General features: G+C 46.8%; 1 non-coding gene across 1 annotated transcript; it reads right to left on the bottom strand.

Moving 5' to 3' along the window:
• Positions 1 to 967: 967 nt before the first annotated feature.
• Positions 968 to 1,099, bottom strand: LOC127484282 (small nucleolar RNA SNORA51). Its single transcript, XR_007911163.1, has one exon. It is a non-coding gene; the product is annotated as a small nucleolar RNA SNORA51 (small nucleolar RNA).
• Between the last annotated feature and the right edge of the window lie 13,323 nt (positions 1,100 to 14,422).

The raw sequence follows: 14,422 nt of genomic DNA, 5'->3' as shown, positions 1-14,422 counted from the left end.
CAATGGACGGAGCTGGGCTGATGTGAACCGAGAAGCCTAGAGCTTCCTGTGGGTCTCCCACGTGGTGGGTGCAAGATCCCAAGGACTTGGGCCATCTTCTACTGCTTTCCCAGGGCACAGCAGAGAGGTGGATCTGAAGAGGAGCAGCTGGAACTTGAACCAGTATCCATATGGGATGCTGGCACTGCAGGTGGCGGCTTTACCTGCTACACCATCGCACCAGTCCCCGCCAATTTTTGAGTTTTGTGTTTCTCTTAGTCTCACTAAAGTTTTATCAATCTTGTTTATCTTTTTGAATAACCATTCATTGATCTTATATCTTGTATTTTGTTTTCTGTTTCATGTATTCTCATCTGACCTCTGTTCTTTCATTCTATTTATTTTGGTTTGTTCCTCCAATTTTTGTAGGTCATTGAAATACATTGCTGGGAGGTTTATTTGATATCTCACAGACTTTTTAAAAGAATTTATTTATTTGTTTGAGAGGTAGTTACAGACAGTGAGAGGGAGAGACAGAAAGGTTCACTCCCCAGATGGCTGCAACCGCTGGAGCTGTGCCTGCCAGGAGCCAGGTGCTTCCTCCCAGTTTCCCACACAGGTGCAGGGGCCTAAGCACTTGGCCACCCTCTGCTGCTTTCCCAGACCATGGCAGAGAGCTAGATTGGAAGAGGAGCAGGCAGGACTAGAACCAGCGCCCATATAGGATGCCAGCACTTCAGGCAGAGGATTAATCTACTGCGCCATGGTGCCAGCCCCTCACAAACTTTTTGATGTAGGTACCCACTGCTATAAATTCACCACTTTGTGCTTTTTTCTGCATCCCATAAGATTTGTATTTTGTATTTCAATTTTCATTATTTTAAATGAATTTTTAAATTTCATTTCCTATTTCTTGAATGACTCATTATTTATTTAGTCGTATATTATTCAGTCTTCAGGTATTTCTATAGTTCTTAAAGTTTTTTCTCCATGTGCCCCCATTCACAATGCAGACCAGGCACAAGGCCTGAGGTGAGGTTTATACAAGGAAGGCCTACTCTACCTCCTCTTTCTGTGTGATTGGTGTAAGAACACAGCCTGTGGTAAGCACCAGGAAGCCAATTCCTGAAGTTTTTTGGTAGTTGACGTCTAGGTTTATTCTACTGTGATCAGAAAAGGTATATGATGTGATTTCTAGATTTTTAATTTGTTGATTTTTTTGGTGGTGTAATATATGGTCTATTCTAGAGAATTTCTGTGTGGTAATGCAAATAATGTATATGTTGCAACTGTTAGATAAAACTGTCTGTAAACGTACAAGTGACCTTTGACACAATGTAACCTTGATGGCTGTTTATTGGGGGTTTCTTCTAGTGACCCACCCATTGATGGTAGTGGAATGTTCCATCTTCCATCATTTCTGTATTGGAGATTACTTCTTGCTTTGATCTGATAATGAAATTGGTTGCTTTACCATTAGGTACATATACATCGACAATTGTTACGTATTTTTGTGGAACTGACCCTTTAGTCACTATATAGTAACTTTCTTTGTCTCTTTTTACAGAATTAGTCTTGAACTCTATTTTGTCTGATTTAAATATTGTTTCTCCTACATTTTTAATCTTGCTTTCTTTTGCATGGAATATCTTTTTTCTATTTTCTCACTTGTAGCCTGTGTGGGTCTTTACCAATGGAGTGAAATTAATGGTGATGTAAGCAGCATGTCCTGGGGTCTGGTTTTTTATTATCCACTCAGCTAGTCTTTACCTGTTTTTTTTTTTTTAAGGTTATTTTCCTCTATTTGAAAGAGCAAGAGAGAAGGGGGTAGGAGATACATTCCATTCATCCACTGGTTCACTCCCTAAATGCCCACCACAGCCAGGGCTAGGCCAGATCAAAGCCTGGAATAAAATGTGGGTCTCCCATGTGAATGTCAGGGGCACAAGCACTTCAGCCATCATCTGCCACCCACAGCGTACCCATTAGAAGCAGAGTAGCCGACCTCAAACTGGTACTCTGATAAAGAATGTGGGCATCCCTGGCTGTGGCTTAACCCAACCCTGTGCAGTGTCCACCCCTAGTTTTTGATATTCTAATTGAGAATTTGTTATATTCACATTCAAGGTTATTATTGATAAGGAATGACTTGAAATTTAAATACTTGAAATTAAAACTTGATAAAGAATGATACATCTTTTTAAAAATTTGTAATTATTTTGAATATTCTTTGTGCCTCCCTTCCTCTTTTGTGGTTAATCTTTGCTTTTTTGTCATCTATATTTATATAGTCTGGCTGCTTTGTATTTCTTTGTTTCTGCTCTTTCATTGAGTTTTATATGTTCATCTGTTTTCATGCAATAGTTATCCTTCTTTGCTTCTGTCTGAACAACTCACAAGTGCCCCTTGTAAGACAAGTCTGATATGTGTTCCCTGGGTTTTAGCTTGTCTTAGAAAGTGTTTATTTTTTCTTAATTTTTGAAGGATAGCTTTGGTCATTATAATATTTTTGGTTGAAAGGTTTTTTTTTTTTTTTAAATAGGCAGAGTTAGGGAGACAGAGACAGAGAAAGGTCTTCCTTCCATTGGTTCACCCTCCAGTGGCCGCTATGGCCGGAGCTGTGCTGATCTGAAGCCAGGAGCCAGGTGCTTCTCCTGGTCTCCCATTTGGGTGCAGGGCCCAAGCACCTGGGCCATCCTCCACTGCCTTCCCGGGCCACAGCAGAGAGCTGGGCTGGAAGAGGAGCAACCGGGACAGAATCCGGCACCCTGACCAGGACTAAAACCCTGGGTGCCTGCACCACAGGCAGAGGATTAGCCAAGAGAGCTGCGGAAACGGCCTAGAAGTTTGTTTGTTTGTTTGTTTGTTTGTTTTAAAAAAAAAAAAACAATGGTGGCCGGCACCATGGCTCACTTGGCTAATCCTCCACCTGCAGTGCCGGCACACCGGGTTCTAGTCCCAGTTGGGGCGCCAGATTCTGTCCCGGTCGCTCCTCTTCCAGGCCAGCTCTCTGCTGTGGCCCAGGAAGGCAGTGGAGGATGATCCAAGTCCTTGGGCCCTGCACCCCATGGGAGACCAGGAGGAAGCACCTGGCTCCTGGCTTCAGATCGGCGCAGCGTGCCAGCCATAGCGGCCATTTAGGGGGTGAACCAATAGAAGGAAGACCTTTCTCTGTCTCTCTCACTATCTAACTCTGCCTGTCAAAAAAAAAAAAAAAAAAAGTGGTGGCAGGTGGCAGCAGCAGAGGCATGGGGTGCTCCTCTCTTTTTTTGCAGTACTACTTGGGTCATGGTGGTAGATGGCAGAGTCACGCTGGGGTTGTGGGTGCACCATCTCTCTTGTCATGGGGTCATGAGAGTACTGGCCTGAAGTTTCAGAGGGGTTGCTTGGGTGCCCATGGTGGAAGGGTCATTTCTGGTGTTTTGTCATGTTCTTGGTGTCCCCAAGCCCGGTGGAATGTGTATGGGACCCCATGGAGTCAGCCCTGGGTTTCCATGTCCTGTCATGTCACCCATCTACCTTTTCTTCCACAACTAGATGATGATCCTCTCCATGTTGCTTGATGTTGGGGTGGCAATGGAATAAGCAGTCCTGTGTTCCCAGTGCTAGATCTTAGCCAGAGCTCACATCTGCCAACCTGTTAGTGCCATGGCTCATGTTGCTATGGGCTGAGGCATTGCTGAGGTGACCTGCAATACTGTCTGTGATACAAGGCCATTTTACTGGGGCATGGGCTTCCACTTGAGACCAGTAAATAGGGAGAGGTCCTGTCTGCAGACAGTGGCAAGGAATGGGGACCATTAGCATCCTTCCATTATTGGGTTTTAATAGATTGGTGTTACGTTCTAAGAAGCAGTCCTGTGTTCACTTGGGTTCCCTATTCCCTATTCCCTATTCCCTATTGATGTACTGTTTCTACTTGGTGTCTGTCCACATTTTGGGGAGGGGTTGTTGAGGTAGCTCCTTGGCTATCCAGGCTGACAGTAAATTGGTCTACATCTGATTCTCAGAGCCACAGGATCCTGCACTGTTCTACAGATACACAGAGCTCCATGCAATGCCATAGGTGATGTTGGCAACACTGAGTCCATCCTACCTGGGCGTGGTCCCCACTTGATTCAAGGGCAGGTATAGAGCCTCCATCAGTTCTCACCCCACTGGGGCTGGGGGTCTGTGGGCTCTATCTGATGCTGGGTCTCACTATGGTGGGAGTGGCACTGAACTGAAAGGTGAAAGCCCTCAATTCACTTTCCCAGTCTACTTCACTATAGTTTGAAGTCTTAGTCTTTGCTGTCTGCCTGAGTTTGGTGGAGTGTTGTAGAGGCAGTTCCTTGGCCACCCAAACTGACCCTAAGCTGAGTTGTACCTGGGTTTCAGAGTCACTGATCCCTGAACAGACTCAGGGGCAAATGCCAAGTATAAAGGAGGCTGGTGGTGTTCGACTGAAACAAGTCCTGGGTCTAGGTCTTTGCCTGATTCCAGAGAAATCTAGAAGCTCTGTGAACACTGCTAGGAGGATAGATACCCTTGGATATCATGGTACTAGGCCAAGCAGTGAGCTTCAAGGTCAAATCCTAAGCGTCCTTTGCTGCCTCATTCCCCGCAGCAGGAGTCTTGGTCTGTTGTCTGCCAGAGGTTTGGGGAGGGGTGATGGAGGCCCCTTTACCATTTGGATATGGAGGATCCAAAAACAGTCTACACATTCTGCTTGTTGGCAGTAGCTCCGAGACTCTATTCTGCTCTAGGTTTCACCACAGCAGGCCTGCCCTAAGTAGGAGGGGAGGCGGGAGCTAGAGCCAGGGGGAGAGGCAGAGTGATGCAGTCAGCGCTTCCTCTGTGCCTTCTTCAGTACTTATTGTTAGGCTAACACCAGGCATGGCTTCCTTAGCTCTTGTTGAGTTCATGAATGGGTGTTCCAGTTGGTGTCTTCCTAAGACAGTTGCTGTAGTGTGTTCCTCTGGCACCATCTCGCTCTGCCTCCCTGAAGTTCCTCCTTGAGAGAAGTACTCCAAGATGAAATGTCTCTCAGGAGGAAGAATCCAGGCAAAGCGCTCAGGAAGTTCCAGAGGGGTGACTGGTAGTGAGCAACACATTGAATCAGGACGTAAGATGATGCGACTCTGGACGTAGTGATTACAGAATGCAGAGGTCATAGCTCCTGGTAACGTTCTAAGGGGGAGGGTTCTGCTCAGTAAGGGGGAGGGTTCTGCTCAGTAAGGGGGAAGGGCTCCCCCCTTGCTCTGTTTCTGTGAATTCAATCACTACTGACTGGAATCCCTTCTCATTTTAAGACGCCCAAGACCTAAATGACATTTTGAAGTTGGAAGTTCATGTCTTTTCAAACTTCGATAATTGAGGCAATTACATTGCTTGCTTGGGATAAAGAAACAGCTGATGTTAATTCTTTGGAATTTTATTTAATGGTTTTGTTAAAGAAAAAAACAGTGTAATCATGTTTATGTAAGATGATCCCACATGTTCATACAGATGACTGTAGAAGCAGAACTTACACTGTTGTGAATAACATACGGGCGGTGCGAGTTTGAAAATTGTCTTCAGTTTTCTGGGTGTGTCTTTGTCCTTCATGCCTTGCCATGTTGTTAGAAAAGTTCACAATCAGCATGTGTAATTTTAAATAACTAAAAGACATGATTTCAAAAGTCAAAATGAAGGACGGGTGGAGGAGGTTTTAGTTACGAGTAAGGCTGGATGACTGCTTGATGGTGGGGGACAGAGAAAGGGGAGCTCTCAGAGTCAGGCTGAGATTTAGAGGCAGAGATGCTGGGAGAATGGCAGGACCAGGAACGGAACAGGGAGCAGAACGGATGGGGACAAGCTCAGGCTGCCCCAGGGTCAGGGGACAGCATCCGTTTAGAGAGGCAGCAGGGGGCTGGCAAGAGAAATACGTATCGAAGCCAGTGCTGTAAACACGTGAGCTAGAGTCACAAAAAAAAAGGGTTGAGGTTCCCAGAGTGAAGTGTGCGTGGGGAACCTGTGGGTCTGGACACAAGCTGCCACCATTACTGCCTTCACGCAAGTCACTGAAAAGACTCAGGGGTCTGTGTAAGGGCCACCTCTGTCCCCAAGCACAAAACCAGAGCAGAAAGTGGCAGAAGCTAAGATGGAACAACACTCGTGGCGTAATCCCATCTCAAAATCCCACAGCACAGGTTATAATAACAATGCCTACTCTGGGCCCCTGCCATCCTCGAATTTCAGGCTCAGCTTGGGTCATTGTGACACCAGAATTCTGATACCACTTTGGCATCAACCCCATGACAGCTGGCATGGGAGGTCAACGCTGCAGCTCATCTATCACCCTGCCCGGTCCTCTGAGGAGTATCCAGTGGAACCGTGACTCCGAACCCATACGTACCTCTGACTTTTTTATCAAATTATATTTTGATGGATCTTTTTTCCTTAATGAATGTACTTAACAAGTCCTTATGTTACTTGAGAATAGTTAACTATCAGCAAATGTATTGTGCTAAGAATTATTAAGTAAACATATACCCTCCTCACCCCACCCACAGTTAGTAGACTGAAGGCTGAATTATAGATTGTACACGCATCTGCTGCCATCCATCATGCCTTAATGCCAGTTAGCCATCACTTGTGGGCTGGAGCTAATCAAGCTGGGCTCTCCCCTGTAGGTGAGCTCGGTTTCCCACCTGTTACTTTGGCTGGGTGAGTGCCCTCTCCATAGATCTTTATTTAGTAGAAATATTTGACTTTGGCAGACTGTTAAAAGAAGTAATATTTCAAAATAATGCAACAGAGCGATATTTATGAAACTATTTGCACAGCGTTCCCAAGAAGTTAGCTCTCCTCTCCCGTTATAAATCACTCTCTAGCCGGGTCAGAAAGAGCAGATTTGCCAAATATTTAGATCCTGGAGGATCTGCAGCAGAGATCATTATAGTAAAAGAAGAAGAATCATCAGAAATTATTGGTTGGAGAAAATGCTGGCAGCACACAAATTACACACAGAAATGTGGGAAAGAACTGGCAGCTTGAAGCCTTGACTTGGAGGGTAGTGCAGAGAACAAAGAAAGAGCAACAAACCAGTTTGCCCAGCCCTACACAGCCCCTCGACCCTCCCCAGCTGGAAGCCATCCAGCTTGGCTGGGCAGCGCTACATTGTTGCGGGTTGGCGATGTCCCTCCGTCAGGAATGGATGTTTGCAGCTTTCTGGACACTTCCCGCTGGCTCTGTCCATTTGTAGATACCATTCTGGAGTTAGGGCGTGATGAGGATTGGAACTGACACACACCAAACTCTGCATGTCCTAGAGCCAGCCTCGATGGCTCTGCCACTGTCATGTCAAGCTCCATCCCCCGTGGCCACGCGAGGGCTGCGCCCATGACACCTGTCAGAAACTTTCAAGTGTCTGCTCATTTCTTCATCAAGATCGCCTGTGCAGCCTGGGCAAGGGGGTTGCGGGTGACATTTGGGATGAGGGAGGGGTGGGCAGCATCTTCCTCTTTCTGCCTCCTCCAGCTGTCAGTTTGGGTTTTCTCTCCACATGTCAAGGTTTAAACTCAGCTGCCTTGTCATTTAGAAATGCATGCGAGGGTAACCAGGTTTGAAACCAATGTGGGAGAGAGAACTTGAGCAGTCTCCTTAGAGAAGGAAGCATCTCGGGGAAATTAAACAAACAAAAGAGGCCTGGCACCGGGCTATCTCTGCCCTTTGGAAAAGTGCTGCTTTGAGAGCTGGGTGGCTGCACTCAGGCCGTCTACACACATGAATTCCTGTCTTTGCATTTCTTTGCTCTTTCCATCAAAGTGGAATAATTTGGCATATGAGTTACCCCAAACAACAGAGGTTTTCTGGGTGGAAGGTTTTAGTTGTCTACTGTTTTGCTTTTTCTTTTTTTAACTAATGCTTTCATTTTCATAAAGGATTAATTACAAAAATACAGGTCTCAATTAAAGCTACACCTTCATAGCCTTGTAAGCTCTGCATGGGTTACAGGTCTGAAAATCACAATATTCATTAGCAACATTTGGAAAAATGGGTAGCTAAAGAGATGCTGCATCTGCTCCATCTAAATTGTTCCTAGTGACTTTAGCAGGAGGTAATATGGTTCCTTTGCTGGCCTGTGCTAAGACAGAGTAAAGATTAGAAGATCTTTGCTTTAGTCTGCCTAAGCTATTGAAAAATTCCACAATGGGTTTCTTGAGTTAAACCGTCACTCAAATATTTCATCGCCATCAGTGTACAGTAGGCATAAACTTGGGCTCTGTTGATATTGTGTGTGTGTGTGTGTGTGTGTGTGTCACCCTCCAATAATGCTTCACATTTCTCAGTCCCTTCTCAAGAAGCCTACAGCTGTGTACTCAACAGGCTGAGTTGCCTGGCTTCTTCAGGGACAACATCCGGCCAGCCAGAGCAGAGCAAGGTGGTGGCTGGGCTGTCCTGGGAGCTCTGTGCAGGAAGATGCGGGAGCAGGTGCCCTGGCTGTGGAGTCACACATGCTAAGCCCAGTGCTGCCCCCACTTCTAAACCGTGGGCTTATGACATTACCACTCTGTGCCTCTGCCCCTATGTGTAAAATAGGAGTATAGGACAACAGTTGCTATCTCATGGCATTGTTTTAAGGCCCAATTAAAATGAAAGATAGGAAATTACTTTGAATAGAGGTTTTATTAGTTTCAAAAAGGGAGTGGTAAAATAACTTTGACAATGTTTTTAAAATGCAATCAATTTTTAAAGGTTTTTTTTGTGTGTGTGTGTGTGAGTTATAGTGAGAGTTACAGACAGTTAGGTCTTCCATCTGTTGGTTCACTCCCCAAATAGCTGCAACAGCCAAAGCTGAGCCAATCTGAAGCCAGGAGCTTCATCTGGGTCTGCCATGTGGGTGGGAGGGGCCTAAACGCTTGGGCCATCTACCACTGCTTTCCCAGGCACATCAGCAGGAAGCTGGATTGGAAGTGGAGCAGCAGGACTTGAACTGGCACCCATATGGGATGCCAGAGCTGCAGACTGGGGCTTTAACCTGCTCTGCCACAGCACTGGCCCCAGTCAGCCCTCCTGATTGTTCTGCTTCTATGAATTCTACCAACCTTGGATCAAAAATATTTGGAAAAGTGTACTGAACATCTAGAGATTTTTTTTTCCTGTTACCATTCCCTAAAGCAGTCATTATAACAACTATTTACGTAGCATGTACACAGTGCTAGATATACCTAGGTATTAGCTAGAGATAATTTAAATTCGGGAAACGTTGTATGCCAACACTACACTCTGTTGTACGAGGAACTTGAGCATACAAGGATTTTGGTATCTGAGAGACTATTCCAGCTGGTTCGTATCATTCAGATTTTCCCCAACAACCGGGGCCAGTGTCTTGGCGCCTGGGCTGAAGCCTCTGCCTCTGCTGCCCACACACAACCTCACCAGAGCAACCAACAGAGGCAGGAGCCTGCTTGTCGGCAGAGCTGCCAATCAGCCGTGGCAGGAGGGGTGGCGACTCGAGGCTCGCGTGGGAGGACGATGACAGATGTCCGCCACTCTATTCCTTTGGGGTTGGAATAGGAGATGACAAAAGCTTGCCAGTCACTGGCACAAGACAGAAGTGTTTGTAGCTGCGAATGAGGAGTTTAGATAATTCCAACAGGCAGTGGCAATGGGGAGCAGGTTCTTTAAGAGTCTAAGGAAAAAAAGTAAATGGAGAGACAAACGGGGGTCTGAGTAGTTCTCCGAAAGGCCTCTCCTGAGCAAGCAGCGGGGCTGCACTCAGGGCGTGGCCCCAGCAACACATCACCAGCTGCAGCCTGTGTGCCCCTCTCTGCTCACACCTGAGGCATTGGACCTGTGGGAATGTGGGCTTTACAGAAAACGAACCACAGAGCCCTCCCTCCGCGGCCAGGGGTCCCACCTAGAGTAACATGGCCTCTGCAGTGCAGGAAGAATCGGGAGAGGAAGTGCCAGGGAAGGGAGTGCATGGGGCCCAGTCTGTATGCCCTGCCCTTTGCCATCCACCCAAAGGGGCATCAACATAGGGCGTGAAAGAGGGACTGTACCCAGAGGAGCCAGCTTGCTGCTGTGGCTGACCAGGGTAACTGGACTCGGAGCTGTCTCTGTGGGCAAGGAGAAGCGAGGGCCACCATTCTCTTGTGGTCTCCTGACACCGGCCTGAGCTCACCCAGCCCTGGCCCTCCAGGTGCTCTCTGGGAGCTGCCCACCCGGTGACCTGTGCAGTAGCCATGCTGGGTTCTGCTCTGCTTGCCAAGGGTGGCTCAGCTCACAGCCACCCCCAAGGCCACACCACATCCTTAAATCGAGTTTTACCAACAATACAATGGAGGTTTGAATCTGTCTCTGACTGCGCAAAGTTTGTGGAACATGGAATTAAAAGATAAGTATTTTTGTACAAAACATTTTGAAATCAAGACATCATTTTTCATTCTAGGTGTTTATTCATGTACTTCTTGAAGACCTCTCATAAGTATGGCTTTTTGAAAAATCTTAGACCCAAATAATGAACCTTCCACAAACACGTTGAAGTAGCACAATAATTTTAATGGTTTGACTCCCGGAGGGAGAAGTGTTTCAAATCTTGATAGAGAGCACAGGCAAGAATCTCCAAAGTTGGATGATAGTGACATCATAAAGAGAACTGTTGGAAGAGAGTAACAAAGGTAACACATAGGCCATAAGCTGTAGGTGATCTTGGAATGACTTACCCCATGACCCTATAAGGCATTGGACTATGTTAGAAACACCTTGTGGTATTAGAGGTGGGAACTTACACTACCATTTGAAAACTGGGACGTAGCAAATACAATTATGAAGTTGTGAGCTTTTTTTTCTTATTTGACAGTTATAGACAGTGAGAGAGAGAGACAGAGAAAGATCTTACTTCCATTGGTTCACTCCCTTAATGGCTGCTACAGCGGTAGCTGTGCCAATCCGAAGCCAGGAGCCAGGTGCCTCTTCCTGGTCTCCTATGCAGGTGCAAGGACCCAAGCACTTGGGCCATCCTCCACTGCCCTCCTGGGCCACAGCAGAGAGCTGGACTGGAAGAGGAGCAACCAGGACTAGAACCCAGGGTGCCAGCTCTGCAGGCGAAGGATTAGCCAAGTGAGCCATGGCGCCGGCCATGAGCTGACTTCTAAAAGGCAAGCTTCACAAGTAGTCAAGGAGGGAGTGTAGCTACAAATAAAACGAGGTATACTGTAGGTACAGAAAATCCAGGTTGAATGGCCTACTCTAGTATTGGACATGGGCATGCCATGAGTTGGGCATCTGCAGTATTGTACGTGTGCATACAGTGAGGTGGGCATCTGCAGTGTTGTATGTTGGAATGCAGTGAGAACTTGAAGCACGTGTGGTGCGAGGCCTCTGCTGTTCTGCCCGGTGGTACTACCTACCCCTAGAGCACTGAAGCAGGGCCGAGTGTGACACAGAAAAAAGTGCAGCAAGTCCTAAGAGAAGAAGCTGGATGGCGAGGGGAAGGGACCCAAGGTCTGGGGCTGTATCTCCTAAAGAGAGGAGCCTGCAGGGGCAGGCATGATGGCCTCTAGTATTTAAGATTTATTTTATTTATATGAAAAGCAGAGAGAGGTCTTCCATCTCACTCCCTAAATGGCTGCAGCAGCCAGGTTTGAGCCAGGCCAAATTCAGGAACCGGGAACTCTGTGTCTCCTATATGGCTGGCAGCGACCCAAGCACTTGGGTCACCTTCCACTGTTTTCCCAGGTCCGTTAGCTGGGAGCTGGATGGGAAGCAGGACAGTGGGACTTGAACTAGTGCTCTGATATGGGATGCTGCCATTGCAAGTGGCGGCTTATCCTATTGAGCTATGTTGCTGGTCCCACGAGGGCTGTCTTTAAAAATCCATGTGACAGGATCTTGGGGTGCAGTCATGTAGGCTGGTACCTGCAGTGGCATCCCATGCCCATCTCATGTGCATGCCAGTTCAAACCCCAGCTGCTCCACTTCTGACCCAGCTCCCTGCTATCAATGCACCAGGGAAAGCAGGAGAAGACAGTCCAAGTGCTTGGGCTTTGCCACCCATGTGGCAGGAGTTCTGGGCTTCGGCTGTGGCCAGCTGGGGACTTAACCAGCCAATGGAAAACTTTTTCTTCTCTCTCGCTTCTCTCTCTCGCTTCTCTCTCTCCTTTACCTTTGCAAGAAAACTTTCTTTAAAAAATTTGAAAATCCATGTGGTGCTCAGTGGAAGAAGGAGCTGGTTTATTCTGAATGGCTGGAAGGGAAACAAATGGAAAACATAAAGAACTTTGTAGCAGTTACACCTAACTGAAAGAGGATGTCGGCCCCAGCCCCACTACAAGGTGAGTTCTTACATCTGACTGTATTATCTGTAGGATTCATGCACTGGGTGATAGTTGAATGGAGGGAAGTATCGTGGAGGTATCCAGGATTGATATTCTGTGATTCTAGATATTACTCATCTGAACCTTGTCCCGAACAACCTTGAGTTACTCGAACACTCTAATTTTGAATATGGATTCTCTTATTATTTACTAGTTCACTCATCAGGGATAACCAAATGCCTTTCACTTAAGCACTTGATAAATGTTTACTGAATAAATGAATGGCACACACTGGATTATTGTCAATGATAGTGATATGTTCAATAATATTCAACTTGTGGATGAATAAACAAGGATGCTAAGTGTTAGCAACATTTGTTTTAATACTGCATGTTGACACGAGCGATCTTTTCTGATTTGGTTGTATTTCTCTTGAACGATTCTTTACTTGAGGGTTGAACACAATGTACTGAACAGCCTTGAGGCCTCTCCCAGTAGGAAAAAGAGCAATCTATTTTGCACAGGATCCTCGCATCCATTACCTCACTATAATCGTGAAAACACCTCCGTGGGTTGATTTTTCCCACATGAGGAAACCAAGGCCTAGAGATAGCAAAGGACGTGTTCAAGGACACAAACCCTGTATGTAGTGGAGCCCGAACCCAGGACAAGTTCCATTAGTTGTGAGTCACATGATCTTTGTCAAGTGCTGGCCCACAGTGAAGAGAAGAAAGGTTACGGGCTGCCCTGTGGTCCAGCTGGCCACACCACCCTCGTCCTCTTTCAGCCACGGCGCCCTCTGCCTAGATCCCACCTTCAGTGCGTCTGCCTCTTTGCAGGGAGACAGCTCTGCTTGGCCTGCACGTCAGGTTGATGGTGATGCTTTGTGAACATGACCGCGACGTAACTTGTCTTTATAAATATCCGTTCCTCCCAGGCTTGTGAAACTACTTGCTTGAAGTCTGAGTCAGTTTGGCAGGAAGACAGGGACAGGGCAACTGTAGCTTGGCACGATAACCTTAGGCTAGTCCATCTCCAGCCTCCTCACTTACAGGAGGGCTGAGAGCTGGTGCTGTGGTGTAGTGCCGGGACTGCTGGCAGCTCTCACCTCGTGACCTGAGACTGCAAGGTGATCTGTGAACACGGGCCCTGACATACCATCGGCTGTGCTCCGAGGCCCTGCGTGCTGCTATGTCAGGGCTCTGGAGAAGGCCAGCTCTTCACTGCGCGCCGTGTTCTCCTTGCCTTTGCATTGGCTTCTTCTCCCTCCTTAAGGAAACGGCAAAAACACAACAGGTTCTCGAATTCTCAGATGAGGTCTCCTTGCGTTCACTCATTTATTCTGAGCGCTTATGATATACCTGAAGCCAAACTAAATTCTGAGCATACCAAAGGGAAGACTGCTGATGCAATGAATGGGTCACACTCAAGTGAGAAAGCCGGAGGTTAGATAAAGGAGTAAAATGAAGACTCACCAGGAGTGTCACCGAGACACTTGTGAGATGCTCCTAGGGGTGGTCTTGAAGTTATAAAAACCACTGGAATGGGGGCCGGGGCTGTGGCCTAGTGGGCTAAGCCTCTGCCTGCAGTGCCGGCATCCCATATAGGCACTGGTTCATGTCCCATCTGCTTCTCTTCCGATACAGCTCTCTGCTATGGCCTGGGAAGGCAGTGGAAGATGGCCCAGGTGCTTGGGCCCCTGCACCTGCATAGGAGATCTAGGGGAGGCTCCTAGCTCCTGGCTTCAGATCAGCCCAGCTCTGGCCGTGGAAGCCATTTGGGGAGTGAACCAGTGGGTAGAAGACGTTTCTCTCTGTGTCTCCCTTTCTCTGTAATTCTGCCTCTCAAATAAAATCTAAAAACCCCCAAACATTGGAATGTATATGACAATATGTGTAATAATAAAAAAAACTTCACAAAGCTAAAGAAGACCAACGTTTAAATCCAGAAGCCCAGAAGAAATTTATTTTCTTTGTCATTGTCTTACTTCAGATAAAGATTCCTAGAAGAAGGATCGCTTCCAGAGGATGCCTTCGCCTCTAAGGACTTTATGAAGCTTAAACGCTTTTGATGGTGTAACACTCATTCATGGTAGAAAAAAAAGCAGCGTCACATGAAAATTCTTTATATTTTCCTCAGTTTCTCATTGCTTCATTTTA

This window comes from Oryctolagus cuniculus, chromosome 15 (genome assembly GCF_964237555.1).
Source record: "Oryctolagus cuniculus chromosome 15, mOryCun1.1, whole genome shotgun sequence".
NCBI lineage: Eukaryota > Metazoa > Chordata > Mammalia > Lagomorpha > Leporidae > Oryctolagus > Oryctolagus cuniculus.
The sequence above is the reverse complement of the archived record's forward strand: the minus strand, read 5'-3'. Positions and strand labels throughout refer to the sequence as shown.